We start from the raw sequence: 23,871 nt of genomic DNA on the forward strand, positions 1-23,871 counted from the left end.
GAGACTGTTTGTAACCCTGCTGCTAACTCTGCGCGCGCCAGCGAGCTCGCTACGGCCCCCACCGGCTCCGAGCGCAGAGCAGAGCAGGCTCGCCGCCTATTTTGAGAACAAAGGATGGCAAAATATAGAATCCCGGAGAGAGAGTGCGGGGGACGCCGAGACCCTCTCGCCTTGCACACACACGCGCGCGCACACACATGGAGTGCACACACACACACACACACACACACGCAGTGCACAACACACTTGGGTCTGTCTACCTCGGGCAGACGCTCCTTGAATGCAGGCTCTTTCAGGGACTTGCTGGGGTGTGTGGCCAGATCCCCGGGGCAAAAGATAGGCCCAGGCCAGGGCCTCCAGCTCTGCTGGGTTTGAAGGACGACCTCCCTCCCGCCGCCCAGCCATCCGTCCCGCGGGGCTGGCGGGCGGGACAAACTCCCACCACATGCCCATCCCCACCCACCTCTACAGACCCGAGCGGGAGGGGCTCCTTTCTCGGACAGCAGGCGAGAAATCCCGGCGTTTTCCGCCCCCCACCGTCCCCCGACCACACGGCGGCTCCCGGACCCCGCGAGAGGAAAAACCCTGCAGGGATCCAGCTCGCCGCCAAACCACAGTTTGGCGGCCCGGTACTCTCTGGCATCGGGAGAGAACTGATTTCGGACGGAAGAACTGGTCGGGTTTGCTGTCACAGACTCCACAGTCATTTGTGCTGGGGAGCGAAAGACTTTTCTGAGCTTCACCTCGCTCCCGCTCTCGGCGGGGCCCGAGACACACAGAAACGTGAGCACCCATCTTCAGAGGCTCTTTACTAAGCTCTCCGTCCTCCCGTGACGGGGCTGTTCACTCAACCTCTGCGAGGTGAGATCGCTCCCCACCCCGACCAAAATAGCAATCGCTTAGCCCTGGGGCGGAGGCGGGGAGGGAGGCGGTGCGCAGGGCTCCGGAGCTCAGAGCGCAAAAGCTGCGCCTTTTGGGCGGAGCGGGCTCGGCGGGATCCCAAGGGCACCTAAATGTAAGCTGGGGAGCAGGGAGGGAGGGTCTTTTGAGACGGCTCAGACTTCTCCTTCCTCCCAGAGGTCGCAGAGAGATCCTTTCACTCTGATTCATTGCACCCTGGGCTTCTCTGGCCTTTGCTGTCTGCGGCTTGGCGGGGCAGGGCGGGGAGTGGCGGGCGGGGGGCGGTGCCTGGGATTTGGAGACACGTCCCCCAAATGCTGTGTCTTCTCGGCTGTGCGCAGAGCTCAGGGCAGTGACTTGGCTCACACAGCCCTCTCTTCCGCAGCACCGGGATGGGTTGGTTGGTGGGAAGGAATGGCTCTGCAATAGCGCCCTGACCCGAGGTATCCCCTCTTGACTTTGTTTCCGTTGACCACAAAGGTGATAAACAGAAAACCAGCGCGCTAACCTTTGGTGGACAAACCCAGACGTACCTATCAAACAGGAACCAGATCAAAGAGCAAGCTTTGGAGAAGACAGGCCCCGTGTGAGCTGTGTGTCCGCCTCTGCCCATGCCTTTCCCTCCCCTAGCTGCTGCAGTGGCTCCATCTGGAAAAGCAGGTCGTAAACCTCACTCCAGAGTCTGCTGTGAAGATGACAAGAGATGATCCCGAGAATGTGCTGGAGAAATGACCTACACTCTATTCCTGGTCCTCCTGTGGGTGGTGTTTTCTCAGTAGGGAGTGAACGCATGCTCCCCAATAGATACACTTCCTGGTGATATCTTTGGGGGAAAATTGGTCAAAGGACAGTGGGTAAACAGCGCCATGAAGTGTCCCAGCCCCCAAAATGTTGGCCTCTTTGGTCTTTTCCTCCATGTTGTCAGCTTGGGGACCAAAGTCGAAAAGTAGGTTTCTAATGCCTTCAGGGGCTTCCCAGGAGGCACTAGTGGTAAAGAATCCACCTGTCTATGCAATAGACCTGAGTTCTATTGCCTGGAGGAGGGCAGGGCAACCCACTCCAGTACTCTTGCCTGGAGAATCCCTAAGGACAGAGGAGCCTGATGGGCTACAGTCCATAAGGTCGCAAAGAGTCAGACATGACTGCAGTGACTTAGCATGCATGCAGTGCTTTCAGATTCAAGTTCAGTAGAGTGGTGATGGCTGGGGGTGGGGTGGGAGTGGGGCAACATGGTCTGGCTCTGATTCCCTTTCTTGAGGCTTAATTTCCAGCAGACAATGCACCAAGGCTACACGGTCTGGGACCCCCTCACCCCTGCCTTCTCACCCACAGCTCCTGTCCCACTGGCCTAGAGTCATCATCTACCTGTTTGGTTCTCCACTGACCATGGGAGGGCCATGCGGCACACTGTTCCCCAGCCCCTCCTGGTACAGTGCCTGGCACAGCAGCTGACATTAATTACTGGTAACCCAATGACTGACAGTCCTTCTTTGGGGAATCTCCTGCTTCAGCCTATTTCCATCTCTCTTTCCACATCAAAGTCTACCCCTGTCCCCAAGAAAGAAAGAAAGAAAGAAAGAAAGAAAGTGAAGTCACTCAGTCGTGTATGACTCTTTGCAACCCTATGGACTGTAGCCTACCAGGCTCCTTCATCCATGGAATTTTCCAGGCAAGAGTACTAGTGTGGGTTCCATTTCCTTCTCCAGGGGATCTTCCCAACTCAGGGATCGAACCCAGGTCTCCCACATTGCAAGCAATCGCTTTACCATCTGAGCCACCAGGAAAGCCCCCAGTCCCCTAGATCGAGGTCAAATGTTGACTCTTCCATGCAGGCCTCTCTGTCCCCAGGGATATGCATTCAACTCTCCTTAGTCCCTGAATCAGTTGGAAAAGATTGTAATGGCTTTGATCATATTCTTCCCTGAATTACCATTCTCTCTGTAAATTCTACACCTCCCTGCTTGGTTCTCTCAGAGTCAGAACTGGGTCTTGCCCATCTCTACATGGCTCACATTGCCCAGCTGTGCCCACCCTGGGCACACAGTAGATGCTCAGGAGATGTTTGTTGAACTCAGCGCTGCAGGTCTGTTCACCATTTCTTATTTGAGGGCCTGACTTGAGGTGGACACTGATGTTGATGGTGGTATCTCTGCAGATCTGGGCTGAGAGAAGCCTCAGCAATCTGGTCTGGAGATGCCCCACTCCACCCAGACCTGAGGAGGGAGGCCCTGGCAGAGCACCTGTCCTGCTTTTCTTCTACCCTGGGAGGAAGTTCAGAATCTGTCTGGCAACCTGGGAGTATGAGGGGGAGGTGATGGAAAGAAGAAACCCCCCTGGGTCAGAGTCACAATCTACCCAGTCAGCTGTTTGAAACAAAAGCCAGGGTCTTGCAGTGATGGGACAGACCCCAGGCTCATCTGGACCACAGCAGCATTTGCTGCTCAGAGAACAATGATAAACTGGAGACTGTGGGTGAGGAAGGCGCCCTGCTGCAGCCAGCCCCTCCACACACACCTGCAGGACTGTGACTGGCTATTTGTGGTCCTTCCTAGCTGCAGTTCTTCCCCAGGCTCTCAGCTCTGCATCCTAGTCAGCACATCTGGGGTCTCCTCATGGAACACTCTGATCCTCCCAGGTGGGGAGTGGAGGAGTACTCTGTGCAGGGAGGGGCCACGACACCCCCACTTGGCCTCCTAGATGCAACCCCCCTTGAGTGTGTCTCCACACCCATCACAGGGGCCATCTAGTGACACAGACTCACTCAGGTTGCCTCTGGTGACTGACTGTGTTGTGAAGAGATGCCTGGGAATAAGGTGGCTGGGATGTTCTGTGTGTGATCATTCCTGGTAGACCCGGGAACACAGGGGAGCCTGGAGGGCTATTTGGCTCCAGGGGTCTCTCTGACTGCCTGGACTGTCTTGTAGCCCCGAGGCAGCAGGAGCTCCAAGATTGCAGGTTGGAGTGCCGCCTCTAAGGCAGCTCAGCAGCTCACTTATCCCTGCTTCCTGGCCCTCTGTCTGCAGCTCTAGTTCAAATTATTAAGAAGCAGAGAACCTGAATGACTCAGGTTAGCCTGGGTCCCTGGTCAGTACGAGTGTCTGCCCCAGGTCATCTCTGGGCTCTTAGGATGTCCAGAGATCTACAACCCTTGTCTTCTAGGACCCTGAACTCAGACCTCCCCACTAGACTAGAGTAGGATCCAGTGGGGGTGGGGCTGCCCTTGGCAGAGCAGTAGGAATGGGGAGTCTCTTGGAAATGTTCCTTTGATGCACTGAGCACTTTGACTAGCCTGTCCAATACAGTCATGTTCTGGAATAGACCTTGACTTCTCCCTCCATCCCGAGCCTGAGTGAATCAGGAAACTCATCATGTGGACAGCAGGTTTCATTGCTGAGCTGATCTTCACACCAGGCCTCCCATAGGACCCAAAAGAACAGTGGCCGACCTCACTGTGTGCAGCTGATGGCAATGGGACCGGAAAGGCCAAAGGTGTAGGGAAGAGCCTGCCAGACTATCTCCCCGGAGGCTGCTCTCTGTCCCACTCAGCCCCCACTTAGTCTCCAAGAACAGGTTCGGTCAGAGAAGACCTGGGACTCCTGTGGAACACAGACCCACCAGGAGAAGAGGCGCCTAGTCCTGCCGCTCCCACCAGAGGCCTTGTTCTGAGCCCTCAAAGGGTAAAGTGACTACCTTGGCAACAGAGTCAAGAGTAAAGACCCCTGGGCTGGGAATTAGAACTGGCTTCTAATTCCATCACTGCCATTAAGTCCCCATGTAACTCAAGACAAGTGATGCCCCTTCCCTGGGACTCTTTTTACCACCTGCTTCATAGCCTGGTGGAAGGAGATAATCAAGCAAGATTATCAGGACAGACAGGGAGACCTGGTCACACCCATGACTTCAGTGGAAATTGACAGCCAGCAAGAGCCCTGTGCCCCTTGAACTTGGGGGCGAGGGGGGAGGAGTAGATGGCAGAATGCACTACTCTCGGAATCTGGCCTCTGTCTGACTAGGTCCTCTCTTCCCCAACAGGCCCCTCATCTGATGCCTTCTTAGCCTCTCTTGCCTGGCGGTCTCCTGCAGCAAGCAAGGATACCACAGCCCTCTAAATTCTTCCCAATAACGCAGGTGAAGATCCATTCATTCAGTCCTTCAACAACCTCCAGTGGACCAACATCATTTTTGCTCAAATTGTTGCCCTCTCAGATTCTGTTCCTTGACCACCAGATTTTATCCCATATCCTACCCAAGCTTTGCTCTCAAGATTTTCCAGTCTGTGAGTCCAACCTCTCCCCTAGAGGCACCAGCACCCCCTCATCTTATCAACCTCCAGCTCTGCACCTGAGAGTCCTGGAAAGGCCCCACCCACATTCCTCTCTTCTACTGCGCTGGGGGTCCTGCCCCTTAATCATCATCTCCCTGCATCTCCCTAGCTTTCAATCCCTGAGAGGGGAGCACTGAGCCAAGGTTACGGCTTTGCAAGACCCTAAGTTTGGATCTTGTTACTGATAGAGGGGTGATTATGCTTGTTGCTTTTTTGGGCAAAGGTGGAAAAAGCTGAGCAGCAAATGATTAAATTTGGAAAAACCTGCCAAGGATCCAGTGGCATGAAGCCAAGAGCTGGATTCAACCTAGAGGTAGAAGAGGTGCCAGCTCAGCTGGTGTGGATATGTTTGGCAACTAACATTTCAAAAAAGGTAGCACTCCGCCTGGAGAAAGCTGGCTAGCTCCACAAAGGGAGGTAAGACTTGGACTGAATCTCAAAAGGTAAGTAGAACCTGGGGGTGGTGAGAGGGAATGAGAGGAAGACAGATAGGCAGGAGCAACTATGTAAAGCAATGGGTCTCAACCCCAGCTCAGCTTGGAATCACCCTGTGATAAACCTGGGCTCAACCCAAAGATGACACAAAAGTGCTCAGACCCTAATCCCAAGAAACAGATTCCACTAGTCTAGGCTGGAGGTTTGGAATTTGTATTTATTATTGTTGCTATTATTATTATTGGTGGCACCACACAGCTTGCTAGATCCCAGTTCTCTGACCAGGGAATTGAACCTGTGCCCTTGGCAGTCAAAGTGCAGGGTCCTCACCACTGGACTGCCAGAGAATCCCCTGGCATTTGTATTTTTTAAAATTTTCATTTGTGCTTTGTGATTTATTGGCCATCAATTATGTGCCATGCCATCAGAAACCATTTTTCATCTGTAATGCTCTGTACTGTAGTTGTAGGGACCACACAGGAGCGGTTTAGAGGGCAGCCCTCTCTGTTGGAGTCCTGCCTCCACACTCACTGGCCACCTGACCAGAAATGATGTCCTAAAGTTCCTAAGTTTCTTGTTTCCTCATCAGTAGGATGGTGACAATGCCAGTGCCTACATCTCATGAGGCTGCTTTGTGCCTCACATGAGAAAATGTTTTCATGCGTTGAACAACGCTGACACATGGCGCTGGTTGTTTTCAGTGGCTCCAGATGATTTAATACAAGCCAGGGCTGAAGATCTCCAGCATAAAGCAAAGACAAACTGGGTTGTTCTGGGGACTTTCCTGGTTGTTGAGGAAGATCTGAATTAGAGGGAGGAGAAACTAAAATGGTTGAAGGGGACTTCCCTAGTGGTCCAGCATGTTAAGATTCCGCACTTCCCTGGAACTAAGATCCCAAATGCCATGTGGTGCAGCCAGAAAGTAAAAAATAAAATAATAAAAATGGTGGGAGCTCCATGTTGAAAGGGTTTCAAGACTCTTTGGGACCTTATCTTAATAAGCACGAGAGGATCCTGGGTTTGGGGGTTTGAATTTGAGGACTGACATGATGAATGTGATGTCTCAGGAGTCTGGGACTTGTGCAGCCTTGATGGGAGGGAGGGAGATGGAGCCTAGAGAATAGTCTGGGATCAGAACTGTCAGTAGATATTGAAAAGAAGGGATGAGTGTGAGGTGAAGCGCAAAGGAAGAATCAACAGGAGTTAGGACCTTCGTGGACATAGGAGTTTAAAGGGATCAAAGGAAGAAAAAATAAATTTAAGTTGTCAAGTCTAGCAGGACTAAGGAAATAACCCCCTGTGTTGGTTAGGATTATATTTAACTCTGAGTCACAGACAACTCAAATCAACAATGGCTTAAACAAAATGGGAGTTTATTTCTCTACCACTTGAAAGCCCAGTGGTGTGCAGTTCAAATCTGGAAAGGCAGCTCTGGTTCACAAAGGCCTTGGAGCCCCAGGCTCCTGACAGCTCACTCATCTACCATCCTGGGGCATGGTACCAGCTGGAGCCACTTGGGTTCTAGCATTCACATGGAGAAAGGAATGAAAAATGGGTGAAAGGAAAGAGCCAGAGGCTCCATGAGGGAGGTTTCTTGTAGCTCCACTCATCACTTTTACTTATATTCCGTTATCTGGAAAGTGATCTGTGACCACATCTACTTGCAAGGGAAGCTAGGGAGAGTGGTCTTTATTTTCTAAGTAGCCTTGTACCCAGCTAGTGATACCCCCTGTGGTAGAAATGAATTTCGTTTCTATGAAAGAAGAGAAATTTGGGCACTGGGAAAGAGCTAACCATTTCTGCCATTGCCTCATTTTCTTAAATGGTGAAGTTGAAAATGGAGTCAATTGGAGAAAATATATATATATTTAAACATTTTCAAAATGGGGTAGGAGAGTACAGACTTATTGTCTATCGTTGGCAGAATTCTAAGGTGGCTCCAAGATTTCTGACCCTGATGGTCTGTACACCCTGTATAAACCCCTCCCCGTGGATGGGACTTGTGAATATGAAGAAAGCTTTCAAGAGGCATCTAGGGATTTCCCTGGTGGTCCAGTGGTTAAGACTCCTTGCTTCCACTGCAGGGGATGCAGGTTGGATTCCTGGTTGAGAAGCCAAGATCCCACATGCTGCACACGAGGCCAAAAGAAAAAAATCAGCTCACACTGTGAGAGGTGAATGAGGAACTGGCTGATGACAAAGGGGAGGCAGCCATCCACATTGAAAAGCCTTAGTACAGCGCAAAAAAATCCTCCCTGAGTTAGCTACTGTCTCCCTCTCCAGATTCTTCTAGCACTCTCTTCCTTTCACATCGTTTCAGAGGATGACTCTCAGGCTTCTGACTCAGGAGACGAGATGGACACAATAGAAAACACTGGAGGAAGATAAAGAGTTTCATTTGACTGAGTTTGAGGTGTCTGTGAGAATACCAAGGGGAGAGACTCCCACCAAAGGATTGGAATATTCAAAGGGATGTGAAGAGACAAAAGCTGAGGGCCTTGAAAGAGCGTTTCCTCTTTTTTCGTAAATCAGCAGCATGTTGGCTCAGCAGATCTTAATCAGCTCGTGGGCAGAAAGGGCTGGACGGAGCACTGAGCTTGGAGATGCCCCTTCCTTGACCAGGGAGCTGTCACTGTCCCAGGGTTGCACAGCTGTGTCTGCCCACTGTCTCTATAAATAGGGAGAGCTAAGGGAACAGAGTTCCTCTCCACCAAATGGTCTCAGTCTCATCTTTAGATGTCGCCATCAATATCTGTGAAACAGACTCTAGGAAAAAGACTAAAAAAGCTATCTTTATTTAGCCTGGAGAAGAGAGGGAGGGAGAGCTGGGAGTTGCTAGGAATAAACTGCCATTTTTATCTTTTTGTCCTCAAGGAGGCCAGAGGAGGTGGACTTGGGATACATTTGGAGAGGCGATTCTCAAGGGGGTGGAGAATGGAGATTCTTGCCCCTGCCCCATGCCCACACCCACCAGGAGACATTTGGCGACGTCTGGAGACATTTTTGGTAATGCCGACTGGTGGGGGTGGGCGGGCCATGCTACTGGCATCTAGTGAGAATGAGCCAGGGATGCTCTTAAACGTCCTACAAGGCGCAAGTCAGCATCCCTGAACAAAGAGTTCTCTGGCCTCAAATGTCAGTGGTACCCAGGTTGAGAAACCCCTCCTTAGAGGAATTTTTAGTTACTGAATTTCTTTTAAGTAAAGAAAAAACAGTCACTCAGTCCACCTTAAAGGAAAGGAAAGGGTAATTTTTTCCTTGCTTGTTTAAGCATATATATGACTGGCAATTGGGGTTAGAACAGGCTGGCTGTCCGAGAACCCAGCTCTCTGAACCTTGGTGTCTTTGTCTCTCCTGGCTTGCTTGCTCCCGCCTCCTCTCTCTGCTGATTGGCCAAACCTTTTAAAATTCCAAGGGAGGCACCCTGATAGGCTGAGTCAATCACTGCTGCTCCTTCAGAGACTCCAGACAGGCCACCTCCCAGGGCTCTAGGCAGCCTGTAGATAGCCTTTGGTCAGTGGTCCACCACCACCCACCCCTTCCAGTTAGAGGCCACTCTTGTACAAGGAACAGTCTAGACATCTTCCCTGAATAGGAGACCATGTGCAAGACAGTATGAGTCAGAAGGAGATAATAGAATCGAACGCATCATGACTAGCATTTATATTGGTCTTTCACAGCATAGCTGCCTTTTTCTTGGCATAGCCAAGATGGGAGCTGAATACAAAGCTACGGTTCTCCTTTTTACTCCAAAGCTATGCTGTTCAATACAGCAGCCACTAGCCTTGTGTGGCTATGTGGCTTTTCAAATTAAAAAAATTTTAAACTAAATACAGTTTAAAATTCAGCACCTTAGTCACACTGTGCTTCCTATAAAGTACTACCACGTGGCGCTAAATGGTAAAGAATCCGCCTGCTAATACAGGAGATACAGATTCGATCTCTGGGTCAGGAAGATACCCTGGAGTGAAAATAGCACCCCACTCCAGTATTCTTGCCTGGAAAATTCCACGGACAGAGGACCTGGTGGGCTACAGTCCATGGGGTCGCAAAGAGTTGGACACGACTGAGCTATTGAGCACACACACATCAGTCACATTAACCATGTTTCAAATGCTCAAGAGCCACATTCAGCCAGTGTCTGCCTACCACATTGGACGGCACAGATATAGAACGTCCCAAGTCGCTTCAGTCGTGTCTGACTCTTTTTGACCATGTGGACTATAGTCCACCAGGTTCCTCTGTCCATAGAATTCCCCAGGCAAGAATACTGGAGTGGGTTGCCATGCCCTCCTCCAGGGGATCTTCCTGACCCAGGGATCGAACTTGTGTCTCTTATGTCTCCTGCATTGGCAGGTGGAACATCTCTGTCATCGAAGAAGTTTCCTGCTCCACGGGAAGGGTTGGCTATAAACGGAAATCACATTTTAGGGTCAGCCCTAAAGAGAAAGATGAATCATCTGGTATTGATTCAGGCCTTACTGTGAGGTGTGTGTGAGATTCTGTGAGCAATTGAGCCTGGTCAGAGTTCATGCCTTTGTGTGTGTCCCTGAGGATTACATGCATCTGCTTACAGAAGCAAGAGCTTGGAGAATACTTTCACCTGAGGAGGATTGCTGTAACTCACTCATTTGGAAGGGTGCTATAAATGTTTAAGAGTAAAGAGTCGTTGAAGAGCTCCCTAAGAGTGCATAATCAGCTTTTGAAACACCATGACAATAGATGACACAGAAATTTACAGTTCAGGTGAATACAGGAGTGTGACCAGAGCTGTTAGTCTCGCTGATATGCCTTTAAGAGCCTCTGAAGCCCTTCTTTCTCAGCTCCTATCTTTCTTGCCCTCTTCCCTGGTCTCATTTTGCCTTTAAAGAGAAAATGCTCTTTTCATCCTCCTGTGGTTGTCATTGTGTGTTATTCGCTCAGTCGTGTCCGACTTTTTTCGACCCATGGAGAGTAGCCCACCAGGCTTCTCTTGTCCGTGGGATTTCCCAAGCAAGAATATTGGAGTGGGTTGCCATTCTCTTCCCCAGGGGATCTTCCCGACCCAGAGATTGAATCTGAGTCTCCCTCATTGCGGGCAGATTCTTTACCATCTGAGCCGCCTGGGAAGCCTGTGGTTGTCCTTACAGTTGTTCGTCAATCACCCCCACCCCTCTCAGGCACAGGAGAGACTGCCCTTCCTGTCCCTTGTGTTTGGGGACTAAGCCCCTGAGACCAACCCTGGCTGGTAGCAAAGCGCCCCACCGACCCGGATTCTTAAGTGAATCCAATGGTCCCTGCCAACCATGATGGAGGCGAGCAGGAAATAAACGTGTTGTCTTCACACACTAAAATTTGGAGATTTTATTTATTTATTTATAACCTAGGCAATCCTGCTCAGTCTCTGTATGTTTCATGTATTCACAACCCCCAGCAATCTGTTGTGTTCCTGAGGTTGCTTCCTATCACCAAGGTTGTTGAGCTGAGGTTGTTTCCCCGTTACGGAGAAAAAGAAGTGAACTGAAACTTTTTATGAGTGTGCCAGTCACCAGACTTGGATGTTTACAGATAAATCTTTTTTATGGATTGGGTCTCTTGATAGTAGAAGAAAGACTTCCTTTACCTGCTGAGAAGGACATGCAGTTCTTCCCTAAACTGACTAAGTACCAGCTGTCTCCTTGGCTTCTTGCAGAAAGACCCAACATTTTAGGAAAATAGACTCATAATGGTTAACAACAGCAATGGATCCAAGAGGAGAACAAAATGCTGGGGAGAAGTTTATGGGAATTATCTCAATCCATGAGATGGCTGTCACCCTGCTAGGGAAATGGACACACAACTCTTGCACCAAGAAAAGCTACTCATTCATTCATTCATTTGCAAATAATCATTGAGTGTCTAGTGTGTGCTCTGCCCAGGTGAAATTTATGTCATGGTGGGGGTGACAGGAAGTAATAGACAAAAGTGCAATGAAGGAAATAGACACGCAATGAAATGGAGTAATGGGTGAAGGAGTAGACAAGAAAGGCCTCTTGGAAGAGATGACACTTGAGCAGAGATCTGGAGAAAAGGAGTCAGTCATGCAAAGAGCAGAAGAACATTCCAGACAGAGAAACAGCAATTCAGAGACCTGAGGCGGAAAGACCTTAGCAAAGACAGTAAATGGGCAGCAGTGCTTGCGGGGGCGAGGGTGGGTGCCCAGGTGGGGGCCCACCCAAAGCCAACATGTCTGGAGTGTGATAATGGTGGACACAAGGGAAAGAAAAGGACTCAGAGAGGCGGGCAGGGGACTCTTGGACTTCAAGTTTTACTCTGAGGGGAGGAGGAAGCCCACAGAGGAGGCTGGGAAAGAGGTGACATCAGAACACCTTTTCCGTGAAGGTTTTGGCCTGTGTAGACAGTGATATTTCTGTGCAGTGTTTTGCTCTGTGATGGCAGAGCCACAGTCAGTACATAAAGGAATGAACGTGGCTGTATGCCAATAAAACTTCACATATGGGCCATAAAATCTGAATTCCATATTTTCACGTGTCACAAAATATTATTCTTTGGGGTTTTTTCCCGACCATTTAATAATGTAAAAATCATTTTTAGCTCACAAACCAGATTTGGCCTGCAGGCTGTTGTTGGCCAAAGCTTGATTTACATCACTCGAGCTGGATGACTATGGAAGCAGAAAAATTGTTTTGGAGGCTTTTGCGAAATATTCCATCAGGAGGTGAAGAAGGCTTGACTTGGGTGGTTGCAGTGGAGATGGTGAGGATGCTGGGGTGAGATGCCTGTTAGGGATTGAGGCTCAGGATGTGCTGATGAGTGAGATGTGGGGTGAGAAAGGAGAGGGGTCACAGATGCCTGGAATTCACTGAGGACCACAGGGAAGGAGTGAATCTGGGGGAAGTGGAGGCTTGTGGGATTTATTACTAGTTCCCTGACCAGTGATTGAACCTGAGCCCTCAGTGGTGAAAGTGGCAAGTCCTAACCACTGGACCATAGGAATCTGCAAGTTTGAGTCTTAATACACTCACCAGATGCGATTTGGAACCCAGGAGGTAGGGCCTGTCCACACCGAGACTTTCCCAGAGCCTGCAGCTTACAAGCTGTGTGACCCTGTGGTCACTTCTGTTCAAACTTTTTAAAAATTAACTAATTAATTTATATATTTGGCTGCATCGGGTCTTCATTGTGTCATGTGAGATCTTTTGTTGTAGCGCACCAGTTCTTCGGTTGTGGTGCTTGGGCTCCAGAGTACACAGGCTCAGTTGCTCTGAGTCATGTAGGATCTTAGTTCCCTGACCAGGGCTCAAATGTACATCCCCTGCATTACAGATCCTTAATCACTGGGCTACCGGGGAAGTCCTGGTCCAGTCTTTTTTCTTCTCTCAAATATGGAGATAGTATCTCATGCCCATCCCTGTCTAGGCAGTGGTGAGAATCAGAAGAGATTTCATGTGACCCTGATTAGATTCCTACTTGATCTGGTATCTCAACACTCCCTTCCCAAACATATCTAACTCTGAAGGAATCAATGGGAGAGTCTTTAGTGGGTTTTTTTTGGTGGGGGTAGGGGAGGAGGGTGCGAATGAAAGGTTGAATCACTCATTGCATGTCAGAACTTTCTGAAAATTCCTTTTAAACTCCTCTATTCTTTCCATGAAGTCCCTCTACTATTGCAGCCACATGAGTCTTCTAGGATGAAGAAAACCACTGTTTCTTCTTGACATGGAATACTTCTAACACCAGATGTATTGGGTCCCCCCACAATGACCAGTTCTCCAACTCTCTGGACACCAACTGAGCTCTACAATTCAGTCCTGACATTAACTACCTGCACTTGACACAGTTTCCATGGGGATGGGGCTCAGTCCCATTATACTGCCCCCACTTTCAGACACCAGGGGTGTCTGAAAACAGGGGTCTCAACAAGGTGGCAGTGAGCCATGGCGTGAAACAATATCTTAATTCCCTGCCCAGGAATTGAACCTGAGTAGCTTGGATGAGAACCAGGAATCCTAGCCACCAGACCAGCAAGGGCTAGTGGCTAGAAGCTATTTGCCCCTGGATCTTTGACCTCAGTGAAAAATGCATTTATCATGGAGGCAGAAACAATAAAGGCAGGTACAGTTTATTATTAGAGACAGAGTATAACAACAAGTGGGAGAGCACACAGAGAAATGGTTTGTTTAGTTAAGACAGAAACAAGGCAGAGATGCACACTCAGAAAGGGTGAGGGCGTCCACCCTAGTGAGGAGGAGAAAAAAGGTGGTTAAGTCATTTATATAGGTCAGCTCTTCTGGGTCTTTGTCTACCTTTAGCCAGTTATCTGATTTCTTTTCTCCTTGCCTGACCTACCCTGAGACCCTCCCCTGAGCGCACACAAACCCATCAGCCAAGATGGGTCTCAAAGTGAAGGCTTCTGGGAGGGGCAAGACTCATTATGGCCTGGTGTTATCCCCTGACTTTTGACCCACATGGCACCTTTCTGCCTATGCGTAATGTCTCCCTTGTCCCCAAAGAGGGGAGAACGGAGACCCCTTAATTCTTTATTCAAACCGAGTTTTGCCCCTCTTTGTCCTTGCCATGGCTACCTTGACGTGTTTATGAGACAAACACTGGCTATTTACCCTGTTTCTGTTGTTACTTCCATTTCAGAGGGCAAACAGGAGGCCGATTGTAAATGCCTTAACTGGAGCACACCTATCTCTTGTCTCAGAAAATGCTAACAGTTGTAAGGATGCAGCCTGAAGCCCACTTCTTTGTGCCCCATGAAATGTAAACAGGAGGCCAGTTGTAAATATCTAACCTGGAGTGCATCTATCTCATCATTAGGGGGTCCTCATGCCCTTTCCTCAAGTTCCATACTTTACCATGATGGCTCATAGATCTCCAGGGAAACACTTAATGTTTACTCGTTTATCACAAGCAATACAGAGGGACGGCTAGATGAAGCAGTCCATAGAAAGAGGTGTGGAAGGTTCCCAAACAAAGGAGCTTCTGTCTCCATGGATTTGGGGTGCGTCCTCCTCCTCCTAGAACGTGGATGTGCTCACCAACCTGGAAGCTCTCTGTACCCCGTACTGTAGGGGGTTTTATGGAGGTTTCATCATACATGTTTGATCAGCTATTAATTCAGTCTCTGCCCCACTTCTCTCCTGGGAGTAGGGGAGGCAGGACTGAAAGATCTAAGCTTCTAATTCTGGCTTGGTTTTTCTTACAACAAGCCCCACCCAAGAACCCACCAGGAGTTGCCTCCTTAGACCAAAAAAAAAAAAAAAAATCACAGGAAATTTGAGGGGTTTAGGAGTTCTGCTCCAGGAAATGGGGCAGAGAGCAAATACATATTTTGTATTTTGTCACCCAGGGTCTTACCTCTTTTTTTTTTTCCTTTCCCTGCACTTACCCTGTCTTTAGTCTCTCCCATTTCACACTTGAAGCCCCCCTGATTGCAGTTGTGGGAGAAGGGCATCCTTGGGATGTTAGAACTGCTCCGTATCTTGATGGTGGGGGTAGATACACAAACATACACAAGTGATGAAACTGTGTAGAAATAAATACACACATAGGAGGATATGTGAAGTGGGGGAAATCACAATAAGATCGGTAGGTTGTATCGATGTCATGTTCCCAGTTGTGATTTTGTGCTACAAGATAAAGGGCACACTGGATCTCTCTCTGTCATTTCTTACAAATGCCCTTCAATCTACAGTTATCTGAAAATCAAAAGTTTAATTTTAAAAATCCTGGTTTGCAATCATAATCAACAAGTTAGACGTTGAGCTTTCGAGCAAAATCCCCTCATGGGGCTCATGAAACAATTTTCTCTTTTATCTTTATCTGAATACATCCTCTCACTAGCCAAGCACAATCACTCTTTTTCAAATCTGACGAAGTTTAATATACCTCACCCTAGAAATAAGAAATGCTTAAAAAAAAATATGCCCAGGTGAGAAGCTGTATTGTGGTTAAAAGACCACATGTGTCTTGAGCAGCAAGACTTGAGAGCACCAAGTTAGAATTCAGGGGAGCATGTACAGAGAACACAGAACTCAGACAGATGGGGAGAAAGAGGTTGTATGGGCTGCAGTTCCCCAGGTAACTAAAATATGGGGACCCTGCCCCCTTCTCCCTTGGTTAACCATCACTCATATATCCTCTGTGTGTGTGCATATTCAGTCATGTTTGACTTTGCAGCCCCATGGACTGTAGCCCACCAGGCTTCTCTGTCCATGGAATTCTCTAGGCAGGAATACTGAAGTGGATTGCCATTCCCTTCTCCAGAGGATCTTCCCGACCCAGCGATTGAACCAGGGTCTCCTGCACTGCAGGAAGATTCTTTACCATCTGAACCACCAGGGAAGCCCAAAGCACATCCAGCCTCAGTTCAGCTCAGTTCAGCTGCTCGGTCATGTCTGACTCTGCGACCCCGTGGACTGCAGCACACCAGGCCTCCCAGTCCATCACCAGCTCCTGGAGTTTACTCCAACTCATGTCCAGTGAGTCGGTGATGCCATCCAGCCATCTCATCCTCTGTCATCCCCTTCTCCTCCTGCCTCAGCTTCATCAGTCCTTCCAATGAACACTCAGGTGCTTTGGGCTCGGGAGACCCTCACACTTGCAGCCATAGTTTAAAAGCCAAGGCTTCATTAGGCAGAATCATCATCATCCTTTTGATAATGAATTAGTCAGAATTACTGTAATCCAATTATGCAATCTATTTCTGAAACAGTGTTCTCAGATATGGTTTCACAGGACCTTGAACAAGAGCCCTACCTACAGTGCAGGAAGTTTAAGGAACTGTGAACAGGATTCCCATGTAAATTTCTCCCTGGGAAGTCACAAGGAGCAATAGACTTTAAAGGCCCAGATAATTCCCACAGTAGACTTGCTTAACTTTAAGTCAGCAATTCCCCAATTTGTTAGCTGCCTATTTTTAATATTTATTTTTATTTATTTATTGGCTGCACTTTTGTGGCATGTGGGATCTAGTTCCCAGACCAGGGATTGAATCCAGGCCGCCTGCATTGGGAGCTAGGAGTCTTAGCTACTGGAGTCTACCTCTTAATATCACTTGCTTATCCAATGTGTCGGGGAGGGGGAAGCATGCTTGGTATCATCTACCAGCACCTGCGTTGTGCCAGGTGAGGAAAGGTCTCAGTTCCTGCAGCCACAGATTCAGATCATCATCTTCCCTTTGCCTTCCAGTTCTTTGCCAGGAGGCGTCCGTCTTCCCAGAGAGGGATCGACTCATACTCTCAGTTAATGAGCCATCAAGTGTTTTTATGAAATAATTGAGGAGGGAGAAGGGGTTTCCTGAGAGGGTAGTTTCCTAAAAAAAGGAGGCCTTTGCCTGAAAAGAGCTCGGGGGAAGACTTGGCCAAAGACACTGCAAGGAGGATTATCTGAAACCCCAGCACCTGGTGGAAGCTGAGTCATTGTCCCAGAGTGCCTCCAGTTCATTTTAACAGTATTGCGTCCACCTACACTCAGACCTCCCTTCACTGCTCTTTTTGCCAGCATTCAGCCTGGCTGGTGACTGCCAGCACAGGCAATACTTTGCCCAATCTACCCTTGGCTTTCCATGTGTGGAAACACAGCCTCCTCTCCAAACTTTCCACACTCCTCAAGCCCCAGAAAAGGGGCATGGATTCTTGAAAGGGGTAGAGCTAGGGAGGGGTATTTGGAGGATCAAACGGAACCAGTTCAAGATCTGCAGAACGAGGTCAGTGCTCACTAGAACCTCTGCAAGGTAAGCACCATTATCCCCATTTTACAGATGAGAAGACTGAGGCTCAGGCAACTTCATTGATATGATTGAAATAACTACTTGGAGGCAGAGTAAAAAATTGAACCCAAGTGACCTTACTCAAAAGTTTGGGCTCCTGGCAGCAGTCAACACTATCTTCACCCTGCCAAGCTGCGAGTACCCGCATTCACCGGAGAGTAAGCATGGGGCCTTCCCTGGCGTGCTGCAGCCCATGGGGTCGCAAACAGTCAGACACGACTGAGTGACTGAACAACAACCGGGAAGATTCCACATGCAGCAGGGCAACTAGAGAGTAATTCCAGCTCTCTGCAACTAGAGAAAGCCCGTGTGCGGCACTGAAGACTCTGCATAGTCACAAATAAATAAATAAATACTATTAAAAAAGAAATAAAGCTAATGTCTCCCTTGACCTCTACCACCATAACATCTTAATCCCCTTCCACCACCAGGAGAAACACTATATTGAATTTGGTAATTTCCTTCCACTTGTTAAAAATGCAATTTATGTACATAATTGTATCCACAGAAAATATATAACTTTATTTTGCAGTTTTCATTTACATAAATCAGTGTTATACTGCACATTTCATTCAACATCTTGCTTTTTTCACTCAATATTATTATTTGAGATTTACTATGTTGATGGCTTCCCAGGTGGCTCAGTGATAAAGAATCTTCCTACCAATGCAGGAGATGCAGGAAGATTCCCTGGAGGAGAAAATGGCAACCCACTCCAGTATTCTTGCCTGGATAATCCAATGGACAGAGGGGCCAAGTGGAGTATAGTCCATGGGGTCGCGAAGAGTCAGACACTACTTAGCAACTGAGCATAAGCACCACCCTGTTGATATATATTGATCTAACTTCTTTCTTCTTTTTTTTTAAATCATAGAAGGAGTTTTTGTAATCTCAAAGTGAAGAAGGTCTTTTAAAGCACAGAACAAAACCTAGCTGCCGTAAGAGAAAAAGATTGGTAAATTCAGCTATGTAGAAATAAAAAAAAAATGTCTGTATGACCAAAGGTATCATAAGAAGAGTCAGATGACAAATGACTGTACACATGTATTTGCATTTCAAGCCATAGGAAAATGGATCATTTTCCTCTTTTTTTTCCAGCTCTATTGCGGTATAATTGACAAATAGAATTGTAAGATATTTAAAGTGCATGTCATGATGGTTTGATATATGTGTATATTGTGAAAGGATTCCCCCCCATCTAGTTAATGAACACATCCATCACCTCACACATTTATCCTTTTTATTTGGCAAGAACATTTAATTTCTACTCTTAGCAAATTTCAACTATACAGTACAGTGTTATCAGCTATAGTCCCATGTTATACATTATAGCTCAGACTTGATTCATCTTAGAGCTGAAAGTTTGCACCCTTTAATCAATCTCTCCCTATTTCCCCCACCTACCAGCCCCTGGCAACCACTTTCCCTACCCTTTGTTTCTATGAGTTTGACTTTTTTTCTTAAGTAGTTTTATTTATTCATTGGCTGCGCTGGGACCCTGTGGCAGCTCCAGCTTTTCTCTAGCTGTGGTGAGCGGGGCTACTCTAGTTGGCGGTGTTGGGGCTTCTCATTGTGGTGGCCTGTCTTGTTGCGGAGTACAAGGCTCTGGGGCACATGGGTTTCAGTAGTTGTGGCTTTGGGGCTCTAGAACCCAGGCTCGATAGTTGGGGCGCATGGGCTTAGTTGCTCTGCGGCATGTGGGATCTTCCCTAACCAGGGATCTAACTCATGTCTTCTGCATGGGCAGATGGATTCTTTACCACTGGGCCACCAGGAAAGCCCCGACTTTTTTTTTTTTTAATTCCTCATATAGTGATACCATTCAATGTCTGTCCTTCTCTCTCTGACATTTTGCTTGGCAAATGCCCTCAAGGTATATTCATGTTGTCCCAAATGGTTGGATAATACTCCGATATATACTCCCCTTGGAGAAGGAAATGGTAACTCACTCCAGTATTCTTGCCTGGAGAATCGCATGGACAGAGGAGTCTGGCAGGTATAGTCCATGGGGTTGCAAGAATCGGATATGACTTAGTGACTAAATCACATACTCAGACATTTAGGTTGTTTCTGTGTCTTGGCTATTGTGAATAATGCTGCAATGAACATGGGAGTGCAGATGTCTCTTTGAATTTCTGTTTTCATTTCTTTTGGATATACACCCAGAAGTGGGTTTGCTTGATCATATGGTTGTCCTATTTTTAATTTTTGAGGAAGCTCTGTACTGTTTTCCATAGTGGCTGCATTAATTTACATTCTCATCAACAGGGCGCAATGCATCTCTTTTCTCCATATCCTGCCAACACTTAGCTCTTGACTTTTTGATGACAGCCATTCTAACAGATGTGGGGTGATATCTCATTGTGGTTTTGATTTGCATTTCCCTGCTGATGTTGAGCATCTTTCCATGTATCTGTTGGCCATTTGTATGTCTTCTTTGGAAAAACATACGTTCAGTTCCTCTGGCCATTTTTCCATTGGAATTTTTTGGCTATTGAGTTGTATGAGTTCTTTATATATTTTGGATATAAAACCCTTATCAATTATGATTTGCAAATATTTTTCTCCCATTCTGTAGATTATCTTTTCATTTTGTTGATGATTTCCTTTGCTGTGCAAGAAAGCTTCTCAAAATTTTAAGCATCACTTTGGCAAAGACCTCAGGCAAGTATCATAGGATTCCCAGAGAGTATCTTTACCGCAACCTACTTATCCATCCTTCTTTGGTTGGACACTGGGATTGCTGCCACATGAATAGCCTGGCACGAGCCTCCCTCCACATACATTTGACCTCAATGGAGCTACCACCTCTGTGCCAAAAAAGCCACTGACCCAGGCCAGCAACGCACTAGGGTGCAATTTCCTCACTTCACTGACAACTCCTCAACTTGTCAGACTTCTCAGTTTTTTACTTAGCCACACAGTTGTTCAGGATAAGACAAAACAAAACAAGCAACCCGGAGCCCATATCCTCAAGGATAAATCTGAAACCATCCTCTCTCCACACCTTCTCCTGTATTCACCCACTGCCTCTCACCCCTGCCACTGCAAGAGCCACCCAATGGGTTTTGATCCCTTCTGGTCCAACCCACACACAGTGGAGGAGTGCTTTTTTAAAAAAGAAAAAATCAAGTATTTTGAAAAATGAGACAAGAGAATAATAAGACACCCATGTGCCCACTTCATCAAATACTCACTTTTTCCATTTTTAACATTTTGTTGTACTTACTTTTCATCCAGGTTTTTATACTTTTCCTACAGATTTATGGTATAACCATAACCATAAACAATATAGAGAATCACTTTGCATATTTTGAAATTTTCATAAAAGGCATCAGACAGCATGCATCCTTCTGCAACTTGAATGATTCAGACACTGTGTTAAGGGCATCTGCATTGATATATGTAGCTCTTGTTCATTTACTTTAACTGCTGACTGTACTCGGTTATAAGGATACATCACGATTTATCCATTCTCCTGTTATTCTCTTTTTTTCATTGTTACAAACAGTGCTGGGGTGAGCATTCCTGTTTACAGTCTTTTATGCATATGCATAATAATTACCCTAGGGAATATGCCTGTGAATAGAATTGTTGGCTCTAAGGATTTACCCCTAAGCTCTGCTAGATTTTGCCAAATTGCTCTTCAAAAGAGATTATACCAGTTTACATACCTAAAAGTGTAAACATGCAGTAATATTAAATGTTTAATATCTGACAAGGTTAAGATGTGCATTTAATGTGCAATTTCCTGATTAGCTTTGACATCAAGCCATTTTTCAGATTGCATAGCGACCTCTTGGGCTTCCACTTCTGTGAAATGCCTATTTGCATCATGTGCCATTTTTAAATTCTGTCTTTTTAAGAAATTGATCTGTAGGACTTTTAAAATATATTCTAGATGCTAACTCATTGTTGGTTATTTACATTGCAAAAAAAAATCTGTCTTGTCTCTAATTGTGTTCATAGTATCTTTTGTTGTACAAAAGTTCTACATTTTAATGAGGCTGAATTTATCATTTTTTGTAAATGGGAGGTTTTGTGTCTTGTTTAAAACACCCTCCTTAAAAAACTGAAATCCTTCCCTTCGTAACTGGAGATCAAAGATACTTTACTATATTTCCAAGAATTATGAAGTTTTGCTTTTCACATTGAAGTCAACATAGAATTTTTGTATGGTATCTGTGAAGATTGATTATCCCATAAAGATAATAATTTGTCCCAGCATCATTTATTAAATAGTTCTTCTCTTTCCCACTAATGTGGGAAACCTTGCTCATTTATCAAGTTTCCAAACATGAGAGGGTTTATTTTCTGGACTCTAGCCTATTCTAAGCTATGGAGTTACTTTTCTGTCTTTGGGCTAATGCCTCATTGTCTTACTATAACTTTATAGTAAAACTTCATATCTTTTATGGAAAGTCCCCTTCACCCCTTGCCCCTTGTTATGCCTCTTCACAATTGCTTCAGCTCTTCTTCTGGGTGTTTTTTTTTTTTTTTTTTTTGTCTTTTTTTTTTTAGGCAAGGGAGGTCTTCCACATTAACATTAGAATAGGCTTGTCAAGTTCCACGAAAAAAAAAAAAAAAATTCAGAGGAAATTTCATTTGTACTGCATTGAATTTATAGATTAAATTCAGAAGAGATGACATCTTTATGATAGTATCTTCCAACCTATGAATATTATCCATGAACATTATAAAGAAAATCTCCCTTTATTCAGATCTTCTTTTATATCCTTCAATAATAATTTGTCATTTTTCTCCATAAAGGTCTTGCACATCTTGTTAGATTTATTCCTAGGTATCTCAAAGTTTATTGCATTGTGAATTACTTTTTTATTGTATTTTCTAATTGGTTATTACATATGTATAGAAATAGTATGAATTTTTCTAAGTTGACCTCTTTCAGCATTTCTGAGTTCTTTTATTAATTCTATTTATTTTTCAGGATATTTTCATGGTAAAGAATTTCTGGAGGACTTTGCTGGTGGTCCAGTGGCTAAGACTCTGTGTCCCAGTGCAGGGGATCCAGGTTCGATCCCTGAGGAGGGAACTAAATCTCGCATACCACAACTAAAGATCTCACATGCTGCAACCAAGACCTGGCAGAGCCAAAATAAATAAAAAGTTGTTTGTTTATTTGTTTTAATTTCTGGGACTTCTAAAAGAGGAAGCCTAGATGCTGTGATAAGACTTGTGGCCACAGTCATAATTATCTTGCCAAAATGGTTCTTATTCACAGCTGGGATTGCAAGAAGCAAGGGAAACCTTTAGGGGACCATATAGGCTGAAACCAAAGTGTGAAATTATAAGCACACAGGAAAGATGGGATGGCCTTGAGTGCCAATGTCCACGTATCTTGTGCAACAAGATAAACTTTGTAAGACTAAACTTTCAGCCAATAACAGGAGGAGCCAAACCCAAACCCCTTGCAATAAGCTTGACCTTTGAAAAATGACTAAAGTGCCCACAGCTGGGTTGGTACATGCCTTGGCATCTAGAAATAGCAAATGCAAATCTTCCTTAGAGAAAGTCATCTTCAATTAAGGCCCAAAGATTTCCACAAATTAATATCTCTCAATGTGAACTCACAGTAAAAGATCTCTGGAGACACAAGGAAGAACTCCCATTAGTGAAAGTCAAGAGAAAAACCAACAATTGAGTTAGGTACTTAAGGAAACTGGGTATTGAAATCATTAGATAATGTAACTGTGTAGCAGGTATATAAAGAAATGAGAGACTGAGTCATGAAAATAGGCCAGCATTGAAAGACTATCAAAATTGGAAAGAGTTGCAAGTACTGATAAGCACATAGCACTTCTAGAAATGAAAAATATGATTTTAAAATTAAAAAGTTAGAGTGGGGTGAATAGCAGATTAGAGACCCAATTGAAGACTTAGTTGAAGAGAACATTAGTGAGCTGGAAGAGAAATATGAAGATATTACCCAATAATTCAGCACAGACTAGAACATAGAAACTATGGAAAAGATTAAGAGATATGAAAGAGTTTGGTTTATATCTGACAAGGGTTCAAGAGGAGAAAATAGAATAGAGGAGAACAGAAGAGATAATAGCTGAGAATTTTCTAAAACTGATTAAAGACATCAGTCTTTATTGTTTCTGAGCAGGGTGAACTAAAAAGAAAAAAGCCACTCCTAATGTGTTGGAGGGAGTGTCCATGCATTCAACACTTCACCCTTCAAAAGGCTAATTCTTCTCCCCTTGAATGTGGGCTTACTTTTTGACTTCCATGTTTTCTATTTTATCTCTTTGTCTTAACGCAGAGGAAAGGTCATATGAGGATGCAGCAAGGAAACAGTTGTCTGAAAGCAGAGGAGGAAGGTCTCAGCAGAACCCAACCAGGCTGGCACCTTGATCTTGGACTCTCAACTTCCAGAACTGTCAGAAAATAAATTTCTACTGTTTCAGACACTTAGTCTATGGTATTTTGT

At 46.0% G+C, this 23,871-nt stretch overlaps 1 long non-coding RNA gene across 3 annotated transcripts; it reads left to right on the plus strand.

Moving 5' to 3' along the window:
* Positions 1–176: 176 nt before the first annotated feature.
* Positions 177–23,847, plus strand: LOC110151504 (uncharacterized). 3 transcript variants are annotated; one of them, XR_011487229.1, is made up of 5 exons: positions 925–1,015; positions 4,933–5,028; positions 5,448–5,667; positions 8,534–8,665; positions 23,704–23,847. It is a non-coding gene; the product is annotated as an uncharacterized lncRNA (long non-coding RNA). The 3 variants fall into 3 exon arrangements; XR_011487228.1 differs by lacking the exons at positions 925–1,015; positions 8,534–8,665 and adding an exon at positions 177–783; XR_002318097.2 differs by lacking the exon at positions 8,534–8,665.
* The last annotated feature ends 24 nt before the right edge of the window (positions 23,848–23,871 follow it).

The sequence above is a fragment of the Odocoileus virginianus genome, chromosome 1 (assembly GCF_023699985.2).
Source record: "Odocoileus virginianus isolate 20LAN1187 ecotype Illinois chromosome 1, Ovbor_1.2, whole genome shotgun sequence".
NCBI classification, from domain to species: Eukaryota; Metazoa; Chordata; class Mammalia; order Artiodactyla; family Cervidae; genus Odocoileus; species Odocoileus virginianus.